The sequence below is a fragment of the Balaenoptera physalus genome (genome assembly GCF_965194825.1).
Source record: "Balaenoptera physalus genome assembly, chromosome: 14".
Classification (NCBI taxonomy): domain Eukaryota; kingdom Metazoa; phylum Chordata; class Mammalia; order Artiodactyla; family Balaenopteridae; genus Balaenoptera; species Balaenoptera physalus.
Window position 1 is genome coordinate 62,523,828 of NC_138893.1, and position 25,712 is coordinate 62,549,539.

At 37.3% G+C, this 25,712-nt stretch overlaps 1 protein-coding gene across 2 annotated transcripts in view; it reads left to right on the forward strand.

Annotated features, from left to right (window-relative positions):
- The window catches only part of PRKG1 (protein kinase cGMP-dependent 1), a 1,231,494-nt gene that overhangs the window by 105,325 nt on the left and 1,100,457 nt on the right, over positions 1 to 25,712 (forward strand). The window lies entirely within an intron of this gene.

Consider the following 25,712-nt stretch of genomic DNA (forward strand, 5'->3'; position numbering starts at 1 on the left):
TACAACTTACATGAAATGGATAAATTATTTGACAAACACGTACTACCAAAACTCACTCAAGAAGAAACAGGTAACCCGAACAGTAGTATATCTATTAAATAAATTAAATTTGTAGTAAAAAATCTCCCCATAAAGAAAACTACAGGCCCAGATGACTTTACTGGTGCATTCTACCAAACATTCAAGGAAGAACTAATGCTGATTCTATACAGATTCGTCCAGAAAACTAAAAAGGAGGAGATGCTTCCCAAGTTTTCCCCCTAAGATCAGGAGCAAGATGAAGAAGCCTCCTCTCTGCATTTCTATTCAAATGTTGTACTGGAGGTTTTTGCCAGTGCAATAATGCAAGAAAAATAAAAGACCTCCAAATTGGAAACAATGAAGTATAAATGGCTTTATTTGCAGACAATATTATCATCTATGTAGAAAATGTGATGAGATCTACAGAAAAGCTGCTATAACTAAGAAGTGAATTAAGCAAGGTGCAGAGTGCAACATCAGTATGAAAATATATTTCTATATATAATCAGATGTTGAAATAAAAATACCTTTTACAATACCATAAAAGTATGAATGCTTAGAGGTAAGTCTGACAGAAGATGTGAAAAACCTGTAAACTGGAAACTATAAACAATTGCTGAGATAAATTTAAGAAAAATAAATGGAGAATATCCTGCATGATTCATAATAGTAAATTGTCAGTTATGCTCAAATTAATCTATAGTTTCAAGACAATACCAAATCAAAATCCAAGCAGGCCTTTTTGTAGAAATTGACAAACTGTTTCTACAATTTATATGGACTTCAAAATGGCAAAAACAACTTTTAAAAAGAACAAACTTGGAAGACTAATACTATTTCCAGATTTATTATAAAGCGACTTGAAGTCAAAGCAGTGTGGTATTGGCATAAATGTAGACAAATAGATAAATGGAACAAAATAGAGTCCAGAAACGAACACACACATTTATATGCACAACTGATTTTTGACACAAGTGCAGAGACAATTCAGTGGAAAAGGGATACTCTTTTCAACCAATGGCCCTGGAACAATTGAATATCCATCTGCAAAAATTTGATCCATACCTCATGTAATATATAAAAATTCAAAATGGACCATTGACCTAAATGCAAAACGTAAAACTATAAAACTTTTAGAAGAACACAGAAGGTAAAATTTTTGTGCTTTTGGGTTAGAGCAGGCAAAGATTTCTTAAGTATGACACCAAAAGTACAATCCATAAAAGAGCAAATTGATAAGTTAGACTTCATGAAAGTCTTCTGCTTTTAATAGAGAATGAAAAGGGAAACAATAGATTTAGAGAATATATTTGCAATAATATATCTGATTAAGGACTTATAGCAGAAAATGAAAAGAACCTCAAAATTCAAAAACAATCCAATAACAAATGGGCAAAAGTTGAAACAGACTCTCTACCAAAGAGGACATATGGATGGCAAGTAAGCATATGAACAAATGCTCAACATCATTAGTCGTTAGGAAAATACAAATTAAAACCACCATGTGATATCACTATGTATCTATTAGAATGGTTACTATTAAATGGCTGGCCATAACAAGTGCGAAGGAACTCGAATTCTCATACACTGTTGATGGGAATGTAAAATGGTACAAATACTTGGAAATCATTTTGACAGTTTTTGTTTTAAATGTTAAACATACATCTACCGTATCATCCATCTATTCTACTCCAGGGTAATTACCGAAGAAGAATAACACAGATGTCCGTACAAAGACTTGGACGTGAATGTTCATAGATGCTTGATTTAAAATAGCTAGAAACTGGAAATTATCTAAACGTCCATCCATAGGAGGATGGAAAAGCAAACTGTGATATATCCATACAATGCAATACTGCTTAGCAATAGAAAGCCATAAACTGTTGACACCCACTACGACATGAATAAATCTCAAAATATGCGGGCAAAAGAAGTCAGACACAGAAGAGTATACATTGTATTATTCCATTGATATAAAATTCTAGAAAATGCAAACTACGATGACAATCAGTGGTTGCCTAGGGTGAGGGGAGGGATGTTGGAAGAGGAAACCTTTGTGGGCAGTAGATATGTTCAGTATCTTGATTGTGGTGATGATTTCATGCGTGTATACATATGTCAAAACTTATAATATTGTACATATTGTATGTTTTGTATTTCAAATAGGTATAGTTTATTATATATCAATTATACCTAAATAAAGCTGTTAAATAAATAGAAATAAATCATTCTGGAGGCTGAATGGAGAATGAACTATGGGAAAGAAGGTGAGACTGGAAGCCAAGAGCCCAAGTGTCCACATAAGAGATGAGAACAACTTCAACTTGGGTGGGGGCAGGGAAAAGGGGAGGATGTGGACTTGCCATGGTAAGTAGAAGAGGAATTAATTTGTCTCCATAGTGGCCTCTCCAACCATATTTGGAAGAGTATATGGAAAGGGGAGTCTTGTCATCCCTGTGTTGGATTTACAAGTACACTTCAACTCTAAGGAAAGGAGCAGAGAGAGAAAGCCATATGATATTTTGGGGAATCAAGAATATTTCAGTTCTTTTGAAGTACAGTGTTGATGAGGACGAGGACTAGGGGAACTTGGAAATACAGAGCTGAGCCCAGTTATGGAGAGCCTTGCATATCACTAAAGAATTTGTGACTTTCTACACCAGGTGAGCAGTGAAGAACCCTTCAGTAGTTTTGGATAGGGCAGTTACTCTGTAGATTTTTGGAGAAGATTAAGCTGTATCTGTTTTGTAGGATGATCTGAAGTTTGGGGGATGTTTTAGGTAGTGAGACTAGGCAGGGAAAGCTAATGAAGTCTTGGAACTGTTGAGATAGAGATAGAGATAGAGAGAGATAGAGATAGAAAGATGATTGATGCAGAAAGGGACTGTTGGTAGGGTTGTCGACTGATACTGATTGAGTTGGAGGATGGGACGAGGGAGAGCCTTCATGGTTGGGCAAATGGTAGGGTGTAGGTTGCTCATAACATTAGCTGAAATCCAATAATTTTGTGCATTTCTAAGATCCTTGACTGCTCCATAAGTTCTTTCATATGTATTTTTTAAAGAGATATTTGCAAAGCTCTCTGATATAGGCAGAGCATGAGGAAACTGAAGTTCAAAGAACGTACGCTTTTTACACAAAAGCAGAAAATTGCAGAGCCTATAGCAGAGTTCTCTTTTTTTCCTTCGGATCTCAAGCTCTTTCTTGTAAAGCTACACTACATGCAAGAATGAGAGGTAAGGGTGTTATTTTCTCTTGCCATGCTGCAGTGTACCACCTACAGAGCCAAGCTGAATTGTTGTGGTTTTCTTTATTTTGCCCTGAAAGCATTGTTTTACAGATGGAGGATGGAGAGTAAGGCAGGAAGTAGATTAAGTACAGTTGTATATGTGTTTTTTGTGTAATACCAGCAAAGAGCCTTTCCTATAGGAAAGGACTTGCTCCCATCGTATTTACCTTTCCTGGGTTAAGGGGCTCTGGCAGTGGAGGTTCCAGATCATTATTGTATCATAGTGGTAATAAGCATTAGACTTCTTACATTTGATATTTTTAAAACATTTGCTGGTTTCCTAGGAAACCAATGCTTGAGTACTGTGTAACCAAACTTTACCATAGATACTGGTTACACAATATCTCAGCAGAAAAAGAGCTTTGGGTTTTAAAACAGGAATAAAAATGTGGGTTGTTGGAATAGTATATGCTGCTTTTTTCTTTAGCCAACAAAGAAGAAAAAATCGCAACCTTGAAATAGATCTTCTGCCTTAAAGAAATGTTGCACGTGTGTGTATACAATATGTGTGTGTGTGTGTGTGTGTGTGTGTGTGTGTGTGTATATATATATATATATATATATATATAAGATCTTGTCAGATTTTATAATCTTGGTGAGCTTCTGAAGGGGTATTTCCTTTTTTGCTTTTCATTAGATTCAAAGCACATTTGCCAGAGATGTTGCTAGTTAAAATGTATAAAACTGTTGTGTCGTTTGAGGCTTGAACCAGATCTAGATGTATTATGGAAACAGATTTGATGATTAAAGTGCTGGACCAGTGTGTTTTGTTCAGTTATTTTATTTTTATTGTATATTAGGAAAATTAGAATGAGGTGGAATTAGAGAGTTAAATGCAATATTTCAAATGTGCAATCTCTTGTAGTTCATAAACATATTTATGCCCACAGTAATATGACTTTAGTGTCAACCAAGTTAAATACTTTTCATTTTCCTAATTCATATTCAGTACTATACTAGGTTAACATGGTACATGGATTGATTTTTTAAAATACTGTCAGTATATTATGGTGCCATTCAGTACATACCAGGTTGTATTCAACAGAAATTGGAATCAAAAATTGCAAAAGCTCTATGGGGTTCAACTTGGCAGCACGAGAGCTTAATTTTGATTCAACAGCTACCAAAATGCCTCATTGATTGGCAACATGGAACAATGATTTTAGACCTGTGTGCCAACTTCTCGTTTTGCTCAAAAACTACCAGACAACTGTAGGCTCTGTTTTTCATAAGTTAAACTATGATGTTCAGGACAATGTGGTAGAAAGAGCATTTGGCTTTGCAATAAAACAGTCATGGTTACTGATTCAGTCACTAGTGAGTGAGGCCCAGAGAGGTTAAGTGACTAATAAGTCAAAGATGTATAGCTAGTCAGTGGCATAGCTAGGGAAAGGAGATAGTTTTCCTGACCCTTCAGGCTAGTGCAGTTCCTACTATATTTTTCCACCTTTCTATTCCTCCAGAACTTTTCAATTGAGCATAGAGAGAGCGGTGTGTTATGCACGGCATTAACTCTGAATAGTTGTTATCCTAACTATGAAGCCAACCAGAGACACCTATCTCCCCTTCCTGCTTCATCATTTTACTCCCCTTAACATATTTGGTCCATCACAGGAAAGAAAAATCATCAAGTAAAAACTGTACGTTAAATGATTTTTAAAAAATCCTTACTCATACATACATGGAGAGCACGGGGTTTTTATAAGAGAGATCCTATTTAAAATACAAAACAATTAAAACTTGCAATTTGCATAGTCAAATTACATTAGCATGTTATAAGTAGAAAGAAACTGCTTTAAGCATAAACCAGCCACAGCAGTAGGAATATTTTGAACATTCTATTTCAAAACATTGAAAAAAGAAGAAAAAAAGAAAGCCTCAATAAAAAAATGTCATTTTTGCCAAACATAACTCCATTTCATTGAAAGTAGCTATTTCTGTAGTAGCAGTTGGCGTTGCACCTATGAGCTTCACACTCAGAACATGGAGATGCATTTAGGGAAGGGGAATTCCAGTGGAGCATTTAAGAAGAAGTCAGCTTATAAGTATATAACACAGTCTGCTTTGATCACTTTACCTAAAACTGTCTCCCTCCTGCCCCATAACTTACAGTTTAATTCATCTATTTTTTTTGAGCCCCAAATAGTCTCTATAATTTAACATCCTCCAGTACTTAGCTTCAGTTCATTTATTCAACTCTGTTCCCTATCTTTCAGTGTGGAGGTTCTACTCTAGTCAAATTCTTTTAATACCGTATTGCTCCTATATGGGGTGATTTAGGTTAGATATGCAAAAGGACGTACTGATATGAAAGCCTGGGAGACTGTGCAAACTCTTTGTTGAGAGTTTTTTTAGGATGAAGAAAGATGGCTTTTTTCTCTTCAATGAAGAAAAGGAAAAACCACATTGATTTTTTTTTTAATGATTTTTTTTAAGGGAAATTTATTTTTATTTATTTATTTATTTACTTTGGGCTGTGCTGAGTCTTCATTGCTGTGTGGGCTTCCTTCAGTTACGGCGACTGGGGGCTACTCTTTGTTTCAGTGCATGGGCTTCTCACTGCGGTGGCTTCTCTTGTTGCGGAGCACAGGCTCTAGGTGCACGGGCTTCAGTAGTTGTGCCTCGCGGGCTCTAGAGCGCAGGCTCAGTAGTTGTGGCGCATGGGCTTAGTTGCTCCGTGGCATGTGGGATCTTCCCGGACCAGGGCTTGAACCCGTGTGCCCTGCATTGGCAGGTGGATTCTTTTTTTTGTTTTGTTTTAGCATCTTTACTGGAGTATAATTGCTTTACATTGTTGTGTTAGTTGCTGCTGTATAACAAAGTGAACCAGCTATACATATATCCTCATGTCCCCTCCCTCTTGCATCTCCCTCCCACCCTCCTTATCCCACCCCTCTAGGTTGTCGCAAAGCACCGAGCTGATCTCCCTGTGCTACGCAGCTGCTTCCCACTAGCTGTTTTACATTTGGTAGTGTATATATGTCAATGCCACTCTCTCACTTCGTCCCAGCTTACCCTTTCCCCACCCTGTGTCCTCAAGTCCATTCTCTATGCCTGCGTCTTTATTCCTGTCCTGCCCCTAGGTTCTTCAGAACCATTTTTAGATGATGGCCATTCTCACCGGTGTGAGGTGATGCCTCATTGTACTTTTGATTTGCATTTCTCTAATGATTAGTGATGTTGAGCACCTTTTCATGTGTTTGTTGGCAATCTGTATATCTTCTTTGGAGAAATGTCTATAGGTCTACCACCCATTTTTGGACTGGGTTGTTTGGTTTTATTATATTGCGCTGCATGAGCTGCTTACATATTTTGGAGAGTAATCCTTTGTCAGTAGCTTCGTTTGCAAATATTTTCTCCCATTCTGAGGGTTGTCTTTTTGTCTTGTTTATGGTTTCCTTTGCTGTGCAAAAGCTTTTAAGTTTCACTAGATCCCATTTGTTTATTTTTGTTTTTATTTCCATTTCTCTAGGAGGTGGGTCAAAAAGGATCTTGCTGTGATTTATGTCATAGAGTGTTCTGCCTATGTTTTCCTCTAAGAGTTTTATACTGTCTGGCCTTACATTTAGGTATTTGATCCATTTTGAGTTTATTTTTGTACATGGTTTTAGGGTGTATTCTAATTTCATTCTTTTACATGTAGCTGTCCAGTTTTCCCTGCACCACTTATTGAAGAGGCTGTCTTTTCTCCCTTGTATATTCTTGCCTCCTTTATCAAAAGTAAGGTGACCATAGGTGCGTGGGTTTATCTCTGGGTTTTCTGTCCTGTTCCATTGATCTATATTTCTGTTTTTGTGCCAGTACCATACTGTCTTGATTACTGTAGCTTTGTAGTATAGTCTGAAGTCAGGAAGCCTGATTCCTCCATCTTGGTTTTTCTTTCTCAAGATTGCTTTGGCTCTTTGGGGTCTTTTGTGTTTCCATACAAATTGTGAAATTTTTTGTTCTAGTTCTGTGAAAAATACTGTTGGTAGTTTGATAGGTATTGCATTGAATCTGTAGATTGCTTTGGGTAGTATAGTCATTTTCACAATGTTGATTCTTCCAATCCAAGAACATGGTATATCTCTCCATCTGTTGGTATAATCTTTAATTTCTTTCATCACTGTCTTATAGTTTTCTGCATACAGGTCTTTTGTCTCCTTAGGTAGGTTTATTCCTAGGTATTTGATTCTTTTTGTTGCAATGGGAGTGTTTCCTTAATTTCTCTTTAAGATTATTCATCATTAGTATATAGGCATGCAGGAGATTTCTGTGCATGAATTTTGTATCCTGCTACTTTACCAAATTCATTGATTAGCGCTAGTAGTTTTCTGGTAGCATCTTTAGGATTCTCTATGTATAGTATCACGTCATCTGCAAACAGTGACAGCTGTACTTCTTTTCCGATTTGGATTCCTTTTATTTCTTTTTTGTCTCTGATTGCTGTGGTTAAAACTTCCAAAACTATGTTGAATAATAGTGGTGAGAGTGGGCAGCCTTGTCTTCTTCCAGATTTTGGTAGAAATTGTTTCAGTTTTTTACCATTGAGAAAGATATTGGCTGTGGGTTTGTCATATACAGCCTTTATTAGGTTGAGGTAAGTTCCTTCTATGCCCATTTTCTGGAGAGTGTTTATCATAAATTGGTGTTGAATTTTGTCAAAAGCTTTTTCTGCATCTATTGAGATGATCATATTGTTTTTATCCTTCAATTTATTAATGTGGTATATCACATTGAGTGATTTGCATATATTGAAGAATCCTTGCATTCCTGGGATAAACCCCACTTGAACATGTTGTGTGATCCTTTTAATGTGCTGCTGAATCTGTTTGCTAGTATTTTGTTGAGGATTTTTACATCTATGTTCATCAGTGTTATTGGCCTGTAGTTTTCTTTTTTTGTAACATCTTTGTCTGATATTGGTATCAGGGTAATGGTGGCCGCGTAGAATGAGTTTGGGAGTGTTCCTCCCTCTGCTATATTTTGAAAGAGCTGGAGAAGGATAGGTGTTAGCTCTTCTCTAAAGGTTTGATAGAATTCTCCTGTGAAGCCATCTGGTCCTGGGCTTTGGTTTGTTGGAAGATTTTTAATCACAGTTTCAATTTCAGTGCTTGTGATTGGTCTGTTTATATTTTCTATTTCTTCCTGGTTCAGTCTCAGAAGGTCCTGCTTTTCTAAGAATTTGTCCATTTCTTCCAGGTTGTCCATTTTATTGGCGATAGTTGCTTGTAGTAATCTCTCATGATCCCCTGTATTTCTGCAGTGTCAGTTGTTACTTCTCCTTTTTCATTTCTAATTCTGTTGATTTGGGTCTTCTCCCTTTTTTTCTTGATGACTCTGGCTAATGGTTTATCAATTTTATTTATCTTCTCAAAGAACCAGCTTTTAGTTTTATTGATCTTTGCTATCGTTTTCTTCATTTCTTTTTCATTTATTTTTGATCTGATATTTATGATTTCTTTCCTCTGCTAAGTTCAGGGACTTGTTGTTGTTCTTTCTCTAATTGTTTTAGGTGTAAGGTTAGGCTGTTTATTTGAGATTTTTCTTGTTTCTTGAGGTAGGATTGTATTGCTATAAACTTCCCTCTTAAAACTTCTTTTGCTGCATCCCATTGGTTTTGGGCCATCGCGTTTTCATTGTCATTTGCTTCTAGGCATTTTTTGATTTCCTCTTTGATTTCTTCAGTGATCTCTTGGTTATTTAGTAGTGTAGTGTTTAGCCTCCATGTGTTTGTATTTTTTACAGGTTTTTTCCTGTAATTGATATCTAGTCTCGTAACGTTGTGATCGGAAAAGATAAGTTGATAGGATTTCAATTTTCTTGAATTCACCAAGTCTTGATTTGTGACCCAAGATATGATCTATCATGGAGAGTGTTCTATGAGCACTTGAGAAAGAAGTGTATTCTGTTGTTTTTGGATGGAATGTCCTACAAATATCAATTAAGTCCATCTTGTTTAATGTATGATTTAAAGCTTGTGTTTCCTTATTTATTTTCATTTTGGTTGATCTGTCCATTTGTGAAAGTAGGGTGTTAAAGTCCCCTACTATGATTGTGTTATTGTCGATTTCCCCTTTTAAGGATGTTAGCATTTGCCTTATGGATTGAGGTGCTCCTATGTGGTGCATAAATATTTACAATTGTTATATCTTCTTCTTGGATTGATCCCTTGATCATTATGTAGTGTCCTTCCTTGTCTCTTGTAATAGTCTTTATTTTAAAGTCTATTTTGTCTGATATGAGAATTGCTACTCCAGCTTTCTTTTGATTTCGATTTGCATGGAATATCTTTTTCCATCCCCTCACTTTCAGCCTGTATGTGTCCCTAGGTCTGAAGTGGTTCTCTTGTAGACAGCATATATATGGGTCTTGTGTTTGTATCCATTCAGCCAGTCTATGTCTTTTGGTTGGAACATTTAGTCCATTTACATTTATGGTAATTATCGATATGTATGTTCCTATTACCATTTTCTTAATTGTTTTGGGTTTGTTATTGTAGGTCTTTTCCTTCTCTTGTGTTTCCTGCCTAGAGAAGTTCCTTTAGCATTTGTTGTAAAACCAGTTTGATGTTGCTGAATCCTCTTAACTTTCGCTTATCTGTAAAAGTTTTAATTTCTCCATCGAATCTGAATGAGATCCTTGCTGGGTAGAGTAATCTTGGGTGTAGGTTTTTCCCTTTCATCACTTTAAATATGTCCTGCCACTCCCTTCTGGCTTGCAGAGTTTCTGCTGAAAGATCAGCTGTTAACCTTATGGAGATTCCCTTGTATGTTATTTGTTGCTTTTCCCTTGCTGCTTTTAGTATTTTTTCTTTGTATTTAATTTTTGATACTTTGATTAATGTGTGTCTTGGCTCCTTGGATTTATCCTATATGAGATTCTCTGCACTTCCTGGACTTGACTGACTCTTTCCTTTCCCATATTAGGGAAGCTTTCAACTCTAATCTCTTCAAATATTTTCTCAGTCCCTTTCTTTTTGTCTTCTTCTTCTGGAACCCCTATAATTTAAATGTTGGTGTGTTTAATCTTGTCCCAGCGGTCTCTGAGACTTTCCTCAATTCTTTTCACTCTTTTTTTCTTTATTCGGCTCTGTGGTAGTTATTTCCACTATTTTATCTTCCAGGTCACTTATTCGTTCTTCTGCCTCAGTTATTCTGCTATTGATTCCTTCTAGAGAATTTTTAATTTCATTTATTTTGTTGTTCATCATTGTTTGTTTGCTCTTTAGTTCTTCTTGTTCCTTGTTAATGGTTTCTTTTATTTTCTCCATTCTGTTTCCAAGATTTTGGATCATCTTTACTGTCATTACTCTCAATTCTTTTCCAGGTAGACTGGGCAGGCAGATTCTTAACCACTGCACCACAATGGAAACCCCACATTGATTTTTAAAGTGATGCTTCACAGCTCTGATTTCCTAAAGAGAAGCAGTCAACAATTTGTCAGCTGTGTTAATTGATGGACTGCAACCCATATGTGTGTGTGTGTGTATGTTTGGTGCAGGGGAGGGGGTGCTGGAGGGTGGCAGGAGGAATGTAAATGATGCTCTCCTTTTTTCAGCTATTCCTCAGTGGCCCAAAAACATTTTGGAAAAGGAAAAGAAGAATCGAACAGATAGCAGCAGCTAAGATGGGTAGAACTGGTGTTCTAGGTGGTCATTAAAATATAAAATGTTCTCATTTTCATGAGAATAGAGAAAGAGGCAACTTGAAATGGTTTATTTATTTATTTTTTAATGAGTGGTTTATTCTTTCCAAGTACAAATGAAGTGGATTGAGAGGTTAGATAAAGCTTATATTCAACCATTTTATTGGTTAACACAAATGGTTTACAGCTTAGGTAGGTGGGTGATTAAATTCAGGATTTTAAGGATTTACCAATAAAATGATACTTTCTTCTGAAAATGTATTTATGACTGCTAGGTTAATGGAAACTAAAACTTATTTCAATATTTGTGTGACTCTTTCCATGCGTATTGACTGATGTGTACAAAGTACAGCAAAGCATAAGTTTAAAAAGTGGGAGATGTTATAATAAACATTACTTTAAAAATTTATAAAAAACCAAATTTGAGAGAGAGAGAGAGATCATTGTCCACTGCTCTTCTAGGCAGATTTGATTTGGGAGAGCTGGGACATAGATGCTAGATCCTAATAATACTGGGTGTGAACTCGAAAGATCTGGAGTTCTTTCTCATCCCTGCCGGTGGATAGCTAATTGGGAGAGGTGGGTGATTTGCTTAATTATTTGAGGCTCAAATTACTTAACAAATGAGGCATTATCTTGCAATAGATGGGGAGGGCATATAGGCAGTCTGCCTGTCTGAATTACAGTTGACCATTGAACAACATAGATTTGAACTCTGTGGGTTCACTTATATGTGTACCTTTTTCAATAAATATAGTACCTGTATTTTTATTTTACTAGTCTTTAAATTAACTAGGTGTGAGGAAAAGTTTGTGTTTAATTAGAGATCACAATAAGTGGAATCAAAAGAACCAGGGTTTGAGTCCTGATTATATCCAAACTGTTCAGCTTCCTGCCCTTGGGTGAGTCCTTTATCAGTACTTCTGGTTTTGAGGCAGACATAGCAGTACACGGATTTTTGATGGCGCATGGGGTTTGGGGCGTTGGCACCCCTAACTCTTGTATTGTTCAAGGGTTAACTGTACTCAAACTGTGTTTCAATTATGTATCCCCTGCCTCTTGCAGAAGAAAAACAAAACAGAGGACACTGGGATGATTTTCACCTCACTCAGGAAGAGTAGAATGTCATTCTAAACCCTTCAAAGAACTGGAACTCTTCAGGCTCTCAAGTCATGGCTTGCTGGACTTGTGTATAAAATGGAGGACATGGGCTAGTGCTGAAAGGGCATTCCAGGGAGTTTAGGATAAACCATATTCATTCATCATGAGGATTAAAGCAACAGAAAAGGAGGTTAATGTTAACACAGTGCAAACAGAATACAGAAAAGCCAAAGGTAAGAGAAGGAACAGTAAAAAGTTTATGCAGGAATTGAATTCTAAGCTAGCCTTGGAAGAGGAAAAGCAGGAACTGGTGGGTTAATGGTAGGAAGCAATTCCACTGAAATTTTTGAAGGTGGCTGAATTTTAGAAGTAGTTAATGGACCAGAGGAAGATGGAAGAGAAGCTGAAAGGCCAGACCAAGGAGATGAGATCTGATGAGAAGAGCACTAGGGACAAATGTGGAATTTCTTTTTTTTTTTTTTAAATTATTTATTTATTTATTTATTTATTTATTTATTTATTTATTTATTTATTTATTTTTTGGCTGTGTTGGGTCTTCGTTTCTGTGCGAGGGCTTTCTCTAGTTGTGGCAAGCGGGGGCCACTCTTCATCGCGGTGCACGGGCCTCTCACTATCGCGACCTCTCTTGTTGCGGAGCACAGGCTCCAGACGCGCAGGCTCAGTAGTTGTGGCTCACGGGCCCAGTTGCTCCGTGGCATGTGGGATCTTCCCAGACCAGGGCTCGAACCCGTGTCCCCTGCATTGGCAGGTGGATTCTCAACCACTGCGCCACCAGGGAAGACCCAATGTGGAATTTCTGAACAAGGCAATGGCATGATGGAGTTGATATCTGGGGAAGATCATTATACCATCCAGCATCCCTGTGTAGAATGAATAGAGAGGGGAGGCTGGAGAATCAGGTAGGAGGCTACTGAATGCATGTGGTAATAGGGTTGATGGAGGCTGTGGCATCATAAAAGGAAATGAGTGGGTAGATCTGAGAGACAGTGGAGAAGCATACTTGACAGGTTATTTCTGTTTTTAGTTAACCTGTTTGTGGCAATTGTTCTCCCTCTTCTTATGGAGCCAATTTTGAAGAAGTAAAATTTCTGTGTTATCATGGACAAAGAAATGCTTCGTGGAAATTTCTCAATTTTCTTTGCTCTGTATCCTGATTATAGACAACCTGAACTATTCAAACACAGTGTGGTCTTTAACTCTGTTATAAAGCAGTAACAGATCTGGTTATGCCAGGGGTCCCATCAGGCTTCTGTATTCCTGGTCAGTGAAATAGTCCTTCTTATCCAGAGGGTCTGTATGATGTTGTATTCCTGTCCTACTATATCAGCATTTTAACCAGTTCTCTTGTTCTTAATATCTTAGGATTTGTCGAGCTTTATTTTTTGGCAGGCAATAATTGAGGTTTTTGATAAAGAAACAAATGGCCTAATGAGTAATAATGACGTTTTTGGAATGTACACTTTGTGCAGGGCATGTTTCTGCATGTTTCTAGGCACTTCCCAGGCATTATTTTTAGCACCTTACTGCCATTTGTTGAATGCTTACAATGTGCCTGGCTCTGAGTACTAAGCATTTTACATGGATAATCTCATGTAATTTTCCTAACAATTAGGCAGTAGCTAGTGTTCTTCCTTCCATTTTACAAATAAAGGAAAGCAAGACAGAGTTCTAATGGAGGCATTGCTTTACTACAGCAGAATCAATTCTGGATATTTTTGTAGCTGGACTATGGTCACGTAACATACCTTGTTGATTTCCTAAATAAAGCACATTATATAAAACCCTCAATGGAGTCAAGATGAGATATGGCTAAGCTTTAAAGTTCTTTTTCTTAGGTACAATTCCTGTTCTGTGTCCAGAAATGAGTCAGGAACATCTCTTTCTTTCTGTGGAAGTATCTGATGGCTTCTTAACCACGCCTCTAACATTTGCGGCTGTCCAACAGTGAGCTGCCCCTCGAGCTAGTAATGTCTTTATCACTGGGGAGTTTTCACTAAAAGCTCAGTGACCGGGCTTCCCTGGTGGCACGGTGGTTAAGAATTCTCCTGCCAATGCAGGGGACACAGGTTCGAGCCATGGTCTGGGAAGATCCCACAGGCTGTGGAGCAACTGAACCCGTGTGGACAACTACTGAACCTGCACTCTAGAGCCCGTGAGTCACAACTACTGAGCCCATGTCCCACAGCTACTGAAGCCCGCGCACCTAGAGCCCGTGCTCCGCAACAAGAGAAGCTACCGCAGTGAGAAGCCCACGCACCACAAGGAAGAGTAGCCCCCGCTCGCGGCAACTAGAGAAAGCCCGTGCGCAGCAGTGAAGACCCAACTCAGCCAAGTAAAGAAATAAATAAAAGCTCAGTGACCATTTAATGCAGATGTCATAGATGCTGGATGAAAGGAAGGGAAGTAGTATGAAATAGTATTTGAGATCTCTCCCAACCCTGAGATACTTTAAGATTCTAAGTTCCATTAAAATTATTTCAGGACACAGTTAAGAGTAGAGCAGCAATTCTTAGGTCAGTGTTTTATAGCTTTTGGCCAAAGGCCATTCAAAGGTTAACAGAGCAAAGAGAAGTGGATATAATAGGATTTGGAAAAAAAACTTTTAAAACAGAAACCAAGTTGGAGTAACTTTCTGTGCAAAATGTAGGTAACTTTTAAGGATAAATTTCAGAAAAGAAATCCTCAGATCAGTATAGTACCATGCCATTTTAATTTTAGAATATAAAATAAATTAATCTCTGATTTTTTTAAAAAGCCAATAAAAAAGTGGGTCCTAAAAGTGATGTTTACAGTCAGTGAGTTTCTATAGTAGCTTAAGTTCTCAAGGAAGCATTACAAATGATAATAATAACTGCTTCTTTTCACTACAGAAAGCATTTATTGAGCACTTTTACCTATGCCAAACACTCTACTAAATGTGGATTTTACGTGGATTTTTCTCTATAATTTTTACACTAACCCCATGAGGTAAGTATTATTATTGGCATCAATTTTCTTTTTTTTTAATATTTTTAAAATTTTATTTTATTTATTTATTTTTGGCTGTGTTGGGTCTTGGTTGCTGCACGCGGGCTTTCTCTAGTTGTGGCGAGTGGGGGCTACTCTTCGTTGCCGTGTGCGGGTTTCTCATTGCAGTGGCTTCTCTTGTTGCGGAGCACGGGCTCTAGGTGCATGGGCTTCAGTACTTGTGGCACACAGGTTCAGTAGTTGTGGCTTGTGGGCTCTAGAGCGCAGGGTCAGTAGTTGTGGCTCACGGACTTAGTTGTTCTGCGGCATGTGCGATCTTCCCGGACCAGGGCTTGAACTCATGTCTCCTGCGTTGGCAGGTGGATTCTTAACCACTGTGCCCCAGGGAAACCCACTGGCATCAATTTTCAAATGAGCATTTCAAGGCTAAAGAAAGTAAAGAAATTGCCTAAAGGCAGTATCTGGATTTGAACACAGATCTGATTCCTATGTCTGCTCTTTGCACCCTACTATTTTTCTCATTGCCTCTGCAGAATATGCAATTTCATCTATAATAAATGACTGTATCTGTTGTGCTTATTTATGTTGTAGCTTGCCATAGAGTTAAAGCATCCTTGCTTGGATAAGCTAGGTTAATTGAGGGGAGGAGCAACCGAATATTGGTTCTGAATGTTAAGCTTCAAATTATTTTGGAACCTGGTCTCTTAGTAACTGAATGGGTGGCTGTTACATTTTAGATAAAATAAAAAGAAAATCATGTGAAATCCTAAGCCATATCTTAGACTTGAATATAGATTATTTTGGTCAGTGAATAGTTGCTTTTTGAAAAATTTTTCATTTCTTAACTCCAAAAACACAAAAAGCATAATCTCTTAGTAGTCGGAAAATACAGCCTTCCTGGTACTTACTTGTAAAATCTATATTATTTTTAAAATAGAGGCTATGATGTCCCTATTCAGCCACATGGCTCACTTGTACCAATTGTCTTAGGTAAAGTAAAATTAAATTTTCAGTGAGTGAGGGAAAATGAAAGGACATATTCATACTTTGAGTTGTCTATCTTTGTAGTTTTCACGCTATTGTACTTTTGCCTGAAAATAGAAATGCATTTTGTAAATCTTAATTCTCTCAGTATTTAAAATAAATCTTCCTAATTATCTAGAATGCCCAATTAAATTTTGAAGGAAAATCTGGAACATCAGAAATACAAACTTCTGACTTATGATACAGACATGTGTACAGTTAAATATGCACATCTAGGAAAATTAATCATGGCTCTGTCTCAAAAACTCGTATTTTGATAGAAAAAATTTTGGTGAAACAAAATACATGAAACCATTTTCTACTCTCATTAAATGACCCTGTTCATTTCCTGTTTTGATTTTGGACATTATTCCAAGATGATCTCTCTAGAGAGTGTTAAAATTCATGCTCTAAAAATATAATGACAATTTTAACCTCACCACAAGGCAAATCTTTCCATTTTACAGTAAGTTCATGTTGATGTACTTAAAAAGAAACCACTTAGGATTAATATAAAGGTTTTTGAGTTTTTAAATAGGGTTTTTGGATTCATATTGACAAGTATAGTTTTTACCAATAATCTAGGAAAGTTATCATTTATGCCCATCAATGGAGAAGTAAGTATCCACTTGCAAAAGGAAATTAATCTCTCCTTTAATGGGAAGAAATAGTCATCATGAACTTGGACATGGAAATTTACAAATAAGCATAGGTTCCCAAGTGTCATAGGGTTCCCAATATATCAGTGTCAATAGGCCTAACTCTAAAAATTGTCCTTTAGCATTTGTAATCTTTGGAAGGTTTATTGAAGAGTTTTTAAAATCGTCTTTCAAGAAAAAGTTTTGGAATTTTTTTTATGAAAGTTAGTTGTGGAATAGAGTAGTGGAACTTACTCTCTAGAATTGTGAACCTTATTTATATCTCATTAAAAATAGTAGCGATTAATTCCATTTTATTAGAGAAAATTACCTTAAGCTAAATAATGAACTATATAAATATTAGGAAGGGTGAGGTTGTCAAGGGGGTAGAGATTCAGATTTCTCTGACGTTTTTAAAATTACAACAAACTGTGAGGCCCACTGCGAAGAGGGAAAATGTGTACAAAAAGATGTTTAAAGTCCTGAAGTCAATCTTTACATACACCACTATTTTTCTTTAGACTCAGTGTATAATTTTTTTCTCTCTTTCCTCCTTTGGAACATACTGATATTATTTTCTTAGTGCATTTTCTGGTTCCTGTTTGTTAGCTGCTTGCCAACTCTGTCAAAATCAGGGAATTTCCCAAGCACATATAGAGGAGTTTGTATTAGATGATTTGCAATGTTCATGCAGGTATAATGTCTACGATTTAAAGTTTCTGTAATGAACTTGTTATGCTTGGCATAGATATATAATAGACCAGGCAGAATCTTCAGTAAATGCTATCATTTTTTCCTATTAACAAGTATGCTGCACATGTACTAAATGCCCCTTAAGTATTTTGCAAAGATGATTTAATAATGCTGAGAGACATTGCGCCAATTTCCTATTACTACTGTAACTACTACAAATTTAGTAACTTAAAACAATACAAATTCGTTATGTTAGCATTTTGTAGGTTAGAAGTCAGATGAGGGCCTCATTGGGCTAAAATAAAGGAGTAGGCAGAGCCTTTTCTTGTAGCTCTAGGGGAGAATCTTTTCCCTTGTCTTTTCTAGCTTCTAGAGACTCCCCACATTCCCTGGCTTTTGACTCTCTTCCATCTTCAAAGCCAGCAAAGGCTGGTCCAGTCTTTTCTGACACTGCATCACTCTGACTCTGGTTCTTCTGCCTCTCTTACTTACTAGGACCCCTGTGATTTCATTGGACCCACCTGGATAATCTAAAGTACTCTCCCCATCTCAAGGTCCATACCCTTAATAACATCTGAAAGTGCCTTTTGCCATGTAAAGTAATAGATTCCCAGGTTCAGGGATTAGAAAGTGTACATCTTTGGGGAGCCATGGTGCTGCCTTCTGCAGGCATGGACAATTTTTGTTTAATGGTTGAAAATGGTCTTTGTTAGAGGAAATTATTATATACCATTTTTGCTGATAGATTTAATCATAACTTTGGGACCATGATTTTTTCTTTCTCTACATTCTACACTATTTGGGGCATATTCAAACTATCTCTAATTAAATAACTACAGTAGTGAAATTCATTACAAGTAATAATAGATAACAGTCATTGAGTACTCTACTCAGAGCTGGGTACTTTTTATGCCTTATCTCACTGAATCCTCAGAACTCTCTGCAGAAGGTATTATTTTTCTCCTATTTTATAAATGATAATATTGAGGATTTGAAATTTTAAATAATTTTCCCAAGGCCACCAAGCTAGTGAGTGACGTGTGATAAGAACACAGGTAATGTGGCACCAAGACTGGTACCTGTATGTACACTCAAAACTGCTTGACAATAGGGATATTTATTTGCACATCTCATCACTTATGTGTCCACATCCACAATGGGTACCTTTAAATATTCATTGGATTCATGAATGGTCTTACACAGTGATATACTCCATTGGTTTTCTGACTGGTCCCATAATGGGTAAGATAAATATGGACTTAATGGACCAGTATTAAAGAACACTGCTATACTTATTGTACTTAATGTTTTCCATGATGATTGTTCTCCATGTTGGCACCAGCCTCAAGAGCAGGCCCTCATCATTGTCATCCCTCTCATCCTGGTATTGTACGTACCTCTGTCCTACCTTCTTCTGTACCTCTTCTGTCATCTCCCCACTAAACATTTTGGCAGCAACTTTAGAAACATCTGTCGCCCTAGCCTAGGAACAACCTAACTGCTTTCTATCAAATGAGGGTGGCACTTGGAAGTTCATGCTTTAATCTTCTTCGGGAGACCCTTTGGTCTAAAGCCATAGAACTAAATCCTTGGAGCCCTACTATCCCACGTGTATAGCAAAGGGCAAAACCCATGTGAAAGGCATATGGTAGAAACAATTGAAATTATACAGCCTGACCTTCTCCCAAATGTTAGTGAGGCATCCATCTTCCTGGGATGTCACCTGTGGACAATTTCAGTATGGCACCAAGAGGCTTTTGTTCAAACATCAGTTCCAATCGCGATACTGCCACGTGACAGCTGGGTGATGCTAGGCAAGTTTCTTAACCTCTTTAGGGAGAGTAAAGACCTTGATGTGTCTTGGTTCACTCTTGTGGGTATACACATATGATTAAGATTCAGTCACTGATCTCTAAGGAAACCATAATTTCCTGAGGGAAAAGTCACATGTAATAACCTAATTCATGTAAATCAAAATTACAGGCCATGGGTAATCATTACTGGACATGTCCTTCTTGATTTTCTTCTAAGAAAAAAAGCAGCCCTGACATTCGGAAACTGATTTGATGCTCAAAGCTAGACTTCAAAGTTCTTACAAACGGATGTGATGCTTTAAAACAAAGCCATGTTGTTCTCCTGCTGGACATAAACCATCTTATACACTGTCCATTTCAGACTGGGTCACTGGGCAAGCAGCAAAATACCAGATATCTTCCTCTCTCTCACTAAATGTGTGATGGCTGCTTTACCAATTCCAACTTCTGGCTTGCTCTAATCTGTAGATGAGATTTATTGAGATATCCAATCGTAGAATTGCCCCTGCTTTTTGACAGTACCCAATTTAGAATGAACCTTCAGCTCCTTAGAAACTCCTTAAAATTATCCAATAATAGCCCAAATCCTATAATAGTTTCTTTCTAACATCGCTTACTGAGATGCCTCACAGCTCCCTATGGGGTGCATTCTGCCTCTCTGCAATGAATAACAAACACAACTTGTCAACCACAGCTAAGATCTTTAGCTGAAGGGCATTGACATTTCTAAAAACTAATTCAATCAATGACTGAAGTCAGATAGTTGTGAAAAATCATAGAATTCTACAACTGTCTTTAATTTGGTTCTTTAAAAATAAATTTTATTATTTTTATCCATGTACATGGTTTAAAAAGTCAATAAGACTAGAAGGGCTTATAATGAAGAACAATATCCTTGCATGCTCTTTCCATCCCAATCCCAAAAGGAAACATGATATGGGTGTCATTACTCACTTTAGTCAGAAGCTTGATTACTGTATTTAATTTCCAAGAACTCCTTCCTGTTCTCTGATTAGCCTTTCTTCATTGTATCCTCTTAGACTTTTTTTTGATGTAATATCCTCTTGCTTTTCTCCTCTGTAGACATGGATTTGATGTCATTATATTCTCATTATTAATATTAAGTAATTTTTCTGTCTCTGAAATACTGTGTGTGTGGGTTTGTGTGTTATATATTTTGCTTTCACCTGTGAGTTAAAGAAGTGATCTTAGCTTGCTTGTGTATCTTGACAAGAATGAGGATTTTGGAAGGTTGACCCATGTTTGCTGGGGTGGACCTTCATAGCACAGATAACCCTCACACTTCTGATCCCTAAATGCCAGAATGCTAAAGATTTTGTTCTTATCTACTAATTTGTAATTCTGTTCTAATTGTAAGCAGTCATATATGAAGATTTTATGTATGAAATTTGTTTTTACAAATTTATACTTTGTGTAAATATATAGCTTTGACCTATAAAAAAAAAAACAGTATGGCTTTAACCTGATTGTCCTATAATCTTTTTGTTTGTTCACAGAAAACATAGGGAAACTCCAAAAAGGCTCTCTGACCAATCTATTTTACATATTATTGTTCTCTTTGACATCTTAGGCAAAACTACTCAAGACAGTCTATTATTGTGCTCATCTTTGTTCTATAACAGAGAAGCTCTACATTGAGTTTATTTATGACCCCCAATATTCTAAGTACTTTATGTATCTTAACTTATCTAATTCTCACACCAGCCCTATGAGTTGACTTACACATTCTCCATATAGTTTTCAAAATATTGCCATTTAAAATTTTTCCTTTGCTTTAAAAATAATGAAAAATTTTCATGATAATTAAAAACGCTGGTTAGAGTTACAAGCATAGATATTGATTCCCTGTCTAATTTAATTTTAGTTAACCCAGATGTGCACACATAGCCAACTGTTTTCACGTATGAATTTGAACTCTGACATCACTCTGTTCGCATGGAAATCAAAAGCTCTCCTAATATTTTAAGAATAGGTTAGTTATTTTTATCAGTATCCTCGTGTGGGACGTTAAAATTACCTGTATTTACATTTACTGTCTCTTGTCATAAGTTATTTCATCTGCTTTGCATCTGTGTCTTTGCTTTGGAAAACTAAATGCTGTTTAAGCTTTTAAATCCTAACTTTCAAAGTAAGTGAAAAATTAAACAATATGGAAAATTCATGGCAGCAGCGTGACCCCCCTAGGCTGAAGAGAATTCAAGCTGAAATGCCTAGTGTCTGTCTACACTTAGAGCAGGAAATATAGGATTGCAAATCAAATGCGTCTACTTTTCTAGGGTCTGATAAAAAGGCTTTTGTAAAGTCTTTTAATTGACATGGGAATATATTCTGCATTCACAGTCATTGAAATTAAATACTTGGTAATTAGAAATTAGATTTTATTGCTTATTTAAAAAGAAAGAATAGGATAGTTAAAAAAACAGTGAAAATTCAATAGTCATGTCTCAAGCTTAGTGCTAATAAGCATTGATTCAGCGGCAAAGACTTGATGAAAGTGTATGCCGATATAATGAAAATAAATAAGTTTTAATGCGGGTCTGTTTTAGTTACTGGTAATGATGGCCTGCGAGATGCCATCTTGACTTCCCAGGTTTTAATACAACTTTCACTCTGGCCTTTTGGTTATCTGGAGTGAGTCCTGGTGAAGTTTTCAGGTGATCTCATAGTGATGATGATGATGATATCGACATTTCACTATTATAAGCGCTCTGTGGCTTTTGACATGCTTTCATATGCATCATCTCGTTACCTTTATGACCACCTCCAAGTTTTCAAAGCAGGAAAACATATTAGAAGATATACACAGGAATGTGCTTAAATGTCTGCCTGCAAAAGCCTAGAGGTCTCTTTGGGTAACAGATCTTTTTCCATTATGGTGACACTATAAGGTAGAGTCAGGTGAGAAAGTCAGGCAAGTAGTCAAAGAGAGAGCCTCACAAGAGCTTCAGAAATTTATACTTGCAGATGTTACAAACTGGACATCTACAAGCCGTATTTGAACCATACATGTATTTTATTTTGCCAGCATGGTATTTTGAAAATTTAGAATTTAATGCCTTTTGGTAGCCAAGTAGCCCAGATCCTCACCAGTCTCCATTCCCTTTCACTTGGCATGTGCTTACTGATTTGTAATGACTTTCCTAGTTCTGAAGGAAAGGCTACCTTACTCCCTATCTCTGGAAAATTCCAGCTACATTATGTTCTATGTGAACAGGGCTCCCAGGAGCAGTATAGGCCATTCTGAAGACATTTGATTTTTTTTAATCTGTGGTGTGAAAGGTGGAGAGACCCCATCTTGTTGGGTGCAATTAGGAAAGACTTCAGGAGGATGTGACTTCTAAGATGGACCTTCAAGAATGAATTACATTCTAATGGTTTTGCTCAGATGTTCTGACTCATAGGAAACAACTGGAAAATTGGGGACCTGGCTTGTCTAAAACTTGAGTAAATCACTGCTTGTATATACATTACTTAGTCACCAACACAATTGCTCAAGTCAGAAGTCTGTGAGTCATGCAGAACCTGCTCTCTTCTACCCTGTTTGGCTGTTAGAGACTTCTATGGTTTCCCTTTCTAAATAGTTGTCCAGTATCCTCTCCATTCTCCATCATTATTGACTCAATCATGGTCCAAGCCTTAATCATTTTATAACAAGTTGTCTGACTCTCTGACTATGAGACCACCTGCCTAAAAGCCTCCAATGTCTTTCCATAGTCTTCATATTGAAGGGAAAGTTCCTAACATGATATAAAAAGTCCAATATGGCTTAACTCCTGCATCTCTTTTCATTATAATCTCTTGATGTACACTTTCACTGTCAAACTGTTTATAGTTCCCTGAAAACGTCATTCTATTTTATGTCCTTGGCCTTTGGTCATATGATTCCCTTTGTTGGAAACAATCTTTCTGCACTTGGCTGGCAATGTCTTACTTTTAAGGTTTATATCTAGCATCACCTCCTCAAATAAGTTTTTCCCAGTTCTCATTTATTGATGGTATTCAATTGAGACACAGTGGGGATATGCCAAGATTTTTGAAGAGATTACCAGAATCTCTTGTGCCCATCTTCACTTGCTTTCTGCCCATCTTTTAAACCATTGGCTATTGTTGCAACAATCAAATGTGCACAGGTGTAACCTGAGAGCACCGTGTCTTGGCCATACCTCACCTCTCCTCACTTCTGAGGTCTACTAGGTGTGTGAACTTGGAAGAGGATGGTAGTTAACATTTCGTGGGGAACCCTAGACCAATGGAATATGGATGCCATATACAAATATTCTCTGCTTCTGTGTTTTCCACAAACAATTCTGAGGCACATTCTAAAGTGTCCCCACTGGCATTGAGCCCCAGTTGCCCACGTAGGTCACTAAATCAATGACTGCTTGAATTGGCTCTCTTTCCTTCCCTGCTTCTCTCTTCTTTTTCTTGATTCTTGGGACCAATTCCCCAAAGAAACTATGTGCCTGCAGGCTCTTTTCTCAGTCTCTGTTTTCTGGGAGATCCAGGCTAAGACAAAAGATATAAGAACATGGATATATGTAAAATGATCAGATTCTCAAATTTCATATGTATTTTCAGAATTATCAATTTCTAGATGTATTTTTTTCTAAAACTGACCTGCCTGAGAATATATGTGAAACAGCAATCAATAAAAAAACTTCAAGTATTAAAAACTTACATTCTGTGGGGGAATTAGAATAGAAATATAGTTTCATTAAGAAGGAAAAGGAGTGATAGAAAGTTTCTGAGGGGCAAGAATTTATTCATGCACTTTTTTGAAGAAAAAATGACCCACTTTTAGTCAATATAATGTTTCATGGTTTTGTCAAGACAAAGGCACAGTACTTAATTATTTAGCAACAACTCTTGCTGTATGCCTATAAGCAAATACTAATCTATTGCGGTTGGCTAACCTTGTTGATTATTACTTGTTTCCAAACCACATGCACTTTTAAAAATGGATGATAGGGGCCTCAGATGTAAAACCGGGGTCACTGACGTAAATGCAGGGCCTCAGACATGAATCCGAGGTGCAGATGCCTGTCAAGCCCAGGCGGGGTCCCTGGTGTGCTGGGTGGCGCAGGTGGCGCAGATGGCCCAGCTCTGACCCCGATGACACCAGGCTGCCCTGTGAGCCACAGGCCACCACCTGGCCCCTCCAGGAGCTCTGGGTCCCCATCACCACACACCAGCCAGGCGTTCCAGGGATTTGGATGTCTGTGTCTTTGGGAGACCATTACTTTGCCTGCCACATGTTTGTGGGATCTTTGTTCCCAGTCTGAAGGATGGGCCCAAGCTCCGGTGGTGGGAGATCTGACTCCAAACTGCTGGACTAACAGAACCTCAGACCCCAGGGAATATCAGTCAGAGGAAGGCCTCCCAGAGGTCCTCATCTCAGCACCAGGACCCAGCTCTATCCAACTGCCTGCAAGCTCTCAGGCCAAACAACCAGTAAGACAAGAATACAGCACCACCCATCAAAAAAACCAAAATGAAACGACAAAAAAAATGTTACAGACGAAGGAGCAAGGTAAAAACCTACAAGACCAAATAAATGAAGACGAAATAGGCAACCTAGCTGAAAAAGAATTCAGAGTAACGATAGTAAAGATGATCCAAAATGTCGGAAACAGAAGGGAGAAAATACAAGAAACATTTAACAAGGATCTAGAAGAACTAAAGAGCAAACAAACAGTGATGAACAACACAATTACTGAAATTAAAAATACTCTAGAAGGAATCAATAACAGAATAACTGAGGCAGAAGAATGGATAAGTGACCTGGAAGATAAAATGGTGGAAATAACTGCCAGGGAGCAGAATAAAGAAAAAAGAATGAAAAGAATTGAGGAAAGTATCAGAGACCTCTGGGACAACATTAAACTCACCAACATTTGAATTATAGGGGCGGAGAAGAAGAGAAAAAGAAAGGGTCTGAGAAAATATTTGAAGAGATTATAGTTGAAAACTTCCCTAACATGGGAAAGGAAATAGTCATCAAGTCCAGGGAACACAGAGAGTACCATATAGGATAAACCCAAAGAGAAACAATGAGACACATATTAATCAAACTATCAAAAATTAGATACAAAGAAAAAATATTAAAAGCAGCAAGGGAAAAGCAACAAATAACATGGGAATCCCTGTAAGGTTAACAGCTGATCTTTCAGCAGAAACGCTGCAAGCCAGAAGGGAGTGGCAGGACATATTTAAAGTGATGAAAGGAAAAAACCTACAACCAGGATTACTCTACCCAGCAAGGATCTCATTCAGATTCGAAGGAGAAATTAAAATCTTTACAGATAAGCAAAAGTTACGAGAATTCAGCAACACCAAACCAGCTTTACAACAAATGCTAAAGGAACTTCTCTAGGCAGGAAATACAAGAGAAGGAAAGACCTACAAAAACAGACCCAAAACAATTAAGAAAACAGTAATAGGAACATACATATCAATAATAACCTTAAATATAAATGGATTAAATGCTCCAACCAAAAG